The 5,937-nt window shown below is 36.9% G+C and overlaps 1 long non-coding RNA gene across 1 annotated transcript; it reads right to left on the bottom strand.

Moving 5' to 3' along the window:
- Window positions 1-3,113: 3,113 nt before the first annotated feature.
- LOC113277611 lies at window positions 3,114-3,967 on the bottom strand. Its single transcript, XR_003325018.1, has 2 exons — window positions 3,661-3,967; window positions 3,114-3,445 (listed from the first exon to the last, which is right to left on the bottom strand). It is a non-coding gene; the product is annotated as an uncharacterized LOC113277611 (long non-coding RNA).
- Between the last annotated feature and the right edge of the window lie 1,970 nt (window positions 3,968-5,937).

Here is a 5,937-nt window from a genome sequence, read left to right as displayed (position 1 = left end):
TACTTTTAAGAATCCAATTTTATTTGCAAGTTTTGATTTCATATTATGAATTAAAATACCGAAAGATCCGAAACACACCTGAAAAATATTAAAGTGTAGAGCAAGGTTTGTGCTCATGCAATTTCTGCAGCGAGTTTTTGTTGTTTTTTTTTCTTTTTTGAAGCATGCATACATTAGACAAAAAACCAACTTAATTGTTATTACACATGGGTATGTGACTCCTAAGAAATCGTTAAATAAAATTTGGTTAATAAAAGCCGGGTTCACATGGTTCCATATTGTTGTTGAGTAGTTTTCGGATTGGCTACCATCTGCCGCATAGTTTTCTAAACCGCCCGCTGCTTGGTTTCCTTCCTATAATTATGCTGAATAGCACAAAAAGAAATTTGACTCATTCGATGTTTAATTTCTGCGATCATTTCTGAAATATATCAAGGGGCTTTGGAGTTTTAATGAAGTGCATAAGCTTCGCTGAGTCCATCTCAAATAACACTTTAGTCCATCTTCTTTCAGTCACGATTCTGGTTGCTAGCGTTGTTTCCCAAGTCTCTGTTGTGAGCGTCGTGGTTACTCTGAGAGGTTGTGCAAGAGTCATTATCGTTTGTGCGTTCGTATCTCTGCAAATGAATCCTGCTCCCGCCATACCCGGATGGCCTCTAGCTTCCCCATTTGTGTCCACTTTAATCCATTCTATTGTTGGATGGCACCAACCTACCTGAACGGTTGTAGTCGTCCTGGTTATATTTGTTGTAGTTCTGGGAGGCAGTTCCCCCAGGAGAACTGGTGGGGATTTTTTTTTCCATTCAAATTCTTGTTGTTGTGCTAATGATCTCGCCAGGATGTTTTTATGAGTGGATAACTCTTTATTGAACACGAAATCATTTCTTGACGTCCATAATGACCATAATAGAAAACAACATGATGTGATAGAAGAGGTATTCCCTATGTTTGTAGTATTTGTGAAATTGTTGTTTGTGGGTTAAGGATATTGGTTGGTTGTTACCTAGGGATCAGTTTGTTGATATGCGATTAGAAAAGCAGATCCAAGTAGACATAGCCATCAGGAAATGAATAAGCATGTATTGAGTGTTTCCGGTTTTGAGTTGCATCGGGGACAAAAGTTGGAAGTGGATAGGTTGATATGATGTATCATAGACAAGGTTGGTAAACCTTCATTTATAACTTTCCACAAGAAAAGCTGAATTTTGGGAGGACATGGTAATGTCCATAAAAATTGTTGGGAGGGGGTTTGGGTGTGTGAGGTTATCTTGTTGTGTTAGACAACAATATCCAGATGTGGTTATGTATTTTCCTGATTTGGAGTGAGGCTAGATTATTTTATCAGGAATGTCGTCAGGAGGAAGGTGTATATTTATAATGTGTTTGATGACATTAGGTGGGAGGTTTTTCAGCTGATCATGTTTCCAGTTATGATAAAAAAAAAATGTAAATTAATCATCTACATATTGTATAGGGTAACATTGGGTAGGATCAAGGTTTTGAAAGTGGGGTATCCAATTAGCATGAATAGGTGTATCGAAACCATTTCCTATTTGGTGAAATAAATGTTGTTTTATAGAAGATATAAGAGAAGCTATTTGTTTCCATTGCAGGCAGACGTTAGAAGGAATTGCGATTCTACCTTGGAATATTGGTTAATGTTGGAGGTATTTCTCGTTGAACATGCTGGAGCAAATGGACTGCGGCTGGTCGTACATGTTCCAGATCCTTTTCATGAACAAAACTTTATTGTGATGGTTACTCTTTCGGTTTGTTTAGCTTGTTCCATCCTATTGGATGAAACTTTTTAACAGATGAATCATGTCCCCAGAAAAAAATTCTAGCGATCTGATCAATTTGTCTGTGCAAATGGGTAGGGAAAAGCTGGGTTTACATAAGGTGATTGCAGGAGCCAATTGCTTCAACGATTCTGTTGTACCCCAGTAGGGTCCGATTTGTTACGAGGCAAGTGACACCGATCCCACTCCATTTTCTCCCATGTTCGTTATACCCGATGGTGAAGTGCCTTTGCCTACCAATTTTCACCCTAACCTTTGATAAACAAAGTTTTGAATTTAAACAAATTGTGTATTTTTGTTTTATTTTACCATCATGATTAATTACCAATTAGATCGAATTTCAATTTTTGTCGTTTGTGAATGCAACAAAGTTTTACGACCAAATGGATGATTGATAGTACAACCTCATATGTGTAAACAAGAAAACTACAGATCAACGTGTTGATATAGAAATTATTGTATATTGTTTCCTAGGGACGGGCCTAGCGAGGGGCTAATATATAGCCCTGTTAGTATCCAAAATTATTTTTAGACACTAAACACGATTGATAGGTGATGATCATGATGAATTAGGGTAAAAAAACAAATCAAAAAAGAATAAATGAGACAAGAATTTACGTGGTTCGGCGAGTGATGCATACATCCACATAGAAATCCCGTAGGGAGAGACATTGTATTGATATGTGGTTTACAATAATTATGGTTATCTAACTTAGGATTCCATATCCCTTTAGGATTTAGGATACATGTATATATATAGTTTATGTAACCCTAATTCTGATATTTATGTAACCCTAATTTTGATATAAACTTGATGTGCAAGCAACTTGGACAATAAGACGTGTGGAAGCTTCTGAAATCTTCTTTACGGGCTGGATGGGCTTGATTAGAGGGCTCTCCGTCCATTTTATAGCCGCACTACAAGAAAATTAGTGTATTGCACCATGTCGTTGGTGTGTCAAGAACCAATAATTAGTGTGTCAAAAGCCTTTTGCCACGTAAAAATATTTTGCCACACACTCTGGCAAGAAACCGTGTGTCAAAAAGTTATTGCCACACCTTAAGTGTACTGCAGCAATAGCTGGCCTTTTAGCCACATCAAATGGTGAGGCAATAGCATGAGGTAAAAAAATGTATTTTTCTAAAAAAAAAAATTAACATTAATTTTATTTTATTCAAAAATATGGCTATTTTGTTTTACTTTATTTTTATAAATAAAAATTTATTTCCAGTTTTTATTTTCAATTTTTCCTTTTTGATGTTTTATTTCATTCTATACAGAAGATGCTTCAAAAAAAAAATCTATACAAAAGATTGATGAATTAGCTTTATATCATATATAAAACTTTTGATACATATATAAATTTAATTCACACAAATGCATACAGACATGAATGATGAAGAACATCATATGACAACAATAAAAAGAAAACAGAACTTCATGCCAATCTTCTTCTCTACACTCCTGCAAACCCGATCTTCTTCCCTGCAAACCCGATCATCTTCTCTACTTCCGCAAAATCAATGTTTAAGGAAGGAAGATAAGTATTTTCAGAATTCGGAATCGTTCCTGTATTTATGGAAGATATGGGAATTACCTAGCAATGGAAATTTCCCCAACTTGATTAGCAGTATTCACTAACGCCCTGAAAATTAACCAATTTTTATTAACAATATAGATCAAGTAAAAAAAAAAACGAAAATGAAAGGAAAAAAAAAGGTTTACAATCTAAACAAACAAAGAAATCTTTTATCTAAAATAAAGAACCCCTAAACAGAAATTAGATCTTAACAACACAACTCCTTAAATTCGTAAAATTGTTGCACAGAGTGTTGATTCTTTCACTAACAATCATCAAACCTTAAGAAAGTTGAAAAATCACAAGATTTTCCCTTTGTTTTCAATTTTATCATATCAAGCAAACCTTCTTTAACAGGAACTGCTCAATATCACGATTAAATTACCCAAGTTCCGTAGCAATAACAAGATCCAAACTTATAATCTGTTCTTGCAATGATTACTATAGATTATCAATAAGATACTAATGTTATTTTAGATCTGAAAGTTCCCAGCAAGGAAGAGGGAGAGACGGTAAAGAAGAGGGAGAGAGAACACGAAAGGTTAAAGAGATAGTGTGTGAAACGGAATATGTATAAGGTTGGACTTCGACTCCTCACAAAATGTAAAAAAAGAAAATACTAATATTCATTTTTTTCTTTTTTGGTATTTTTATAAAAATTAAAAATAAGTTAATATGTTTTTGCCGCACCTAGAACGTGAACTGCTGCAACAAACCATCTTTTTGCCGCACCCATATCCTTGTTGCCGCAAAATCCAACTGTTCTGCCTCATCGGTGGTTTCCATGTGGTTAGAAATCCTTTCTTGCCACACCATGATCTAACTGCGGCAATATAGACATTTTTCTACATACACTCAAATAGCTGGTGTGGGTAGAGACCGCTTTTCTTGTAGTGACGGTACAAACATCGCCATCACTTAACCTTCAACTTGTTGGGGGTCAAGAAGTTTTTTCTTCCTCCAGCTTCTGGTTCTCCAAACCGATTCAACAATACTCAGCATACGAGTAACCGCCACGTGTAACCGGTCCAACCAGGTTCAGTAACCGTTTCGGTCCAATCGATCTGAAGCTGGTCCACTCGGTCCAGACCGTTCGGGTCTGATCAGTTGCCATTATCATCTTCAAGATCCAGTCAACGCCAGACACATCATCAAAAGATATATTGTCAGCGGCGCCACATCAGCATGGGCCATGACCACGTCAGCAACGTTTTCCAGTCACTGGTCTCCACAATCACGTCGGACACTGCCACGCACCAACATGGTTCTGGTCCAGTCAGCAAATCCATGTCAGCATACTTTTCAATATCATCCACCACGTCATCAAACATGGTCCAGTCATCAACAGTCTTGATTCAAGAAACTTTTATATGTACTTGGGGCAGCAGCATGATCGAGTTCGAGGTTCGTAGATAACAACTGAAAATGCGGAGGTCTAACAAACACACCCAACAATTCGTTTGGCAATCTGAGACGACTTACTCTAATACACTTTCTAGAGAATCAACTAGACAGTCAGACTCAATCTAGGATAAAGTATACCAAAGAGTTTAATATCTCTAACTCTTAATTCAATCCGCAATCAGCAAATAGAAATCTGCGAGCCCGATTGAATATAAGAGGAATTACTTGAACGGTACCAAAGACCAATGTTCAAGTGTCAATCAATGTAAATCAACAACCAAAGGTTGAACATTCTAATCGATTGATCTTAACGCACAACCTGTGATATTTCAATTATACAACAAAATATAATGCGGAAAAGAAATAACACAGACACCAGAATTTTGTTAACGAGGAAACCGTAAATGCAGAAAAACCCCGGGACCTAGTCCAGTATGAACACCACACTGTATTAAGCAGCTACAGACACTAGCCTACTACCAATTAACTTCGGACTGGACTGTAGTTGAACCCTAATCAATCTCACACTGATTCAAGGTACAGTTGTGCTCCTTACGTCTCTGATCCCAGCAGGATACTAGGAACTTGATTCCCTTAGCTGATCTCACCCACAACTAAGAGTTGCTACGACCCAAAGTCGAAGACTTGATAAACAAATCTGTCTCACACAGAAAAGTCTATAGGATTGAATAAATCTGTCTCCCACAGAAAAGTATATAGGATTGAATAAGTCTATCGGATTGAATCCAGGTTTACCGAATATCGACGTCTACAAGAAAGTATGCATACGAGTATGCAAAATTTCCCCGGATTTTATTACAAAACCTCATTTGTAAACTGGTATGCAAACAGGTATGCATACCTGAAGTGTACCATGAAGGCCAAAACATCCCGAACAACTATTTTCAAATCGGAACATTTAAGAATCTTAAACACAAATCAAGTTAGGTAGACATGGACGATACACGAGGTACATAGATCATCATAAAACTTGCTCAAGTTTAGAGACATACCTTTTTGGAAGAATCCGATCGAATTTTACAACGTTACCAAACATTCAAAATCATACCCAACATAGTATGTGTGCGCCAGTTCTTGTGCTTCCCTCACCGTATACATAACAGGGCATTTCTTGGTGAGGATGCACTTCCAAC

The sequence above is a fragment of the Papaver somniferum genome, chromosome 5 (genome assembly GCF_003573695.1).
Source record: "Papaver somniferum cultivar HN1 chromosome 5, ASM357369v1, whole genome shotgun sequence".
NCBI classification, from domain to species: Eukaryota; Viridiplantae; Streptophyta; class Magnoliopsida; order Ranunculales; family Papaveraceae; genus Papaver; species Papaver somniferum.
The sequence above is the reverse complement of the archived record's forward strand: the minus strand, read 5'-3'. Positions and strand labels throughout refer to the sequence as shown.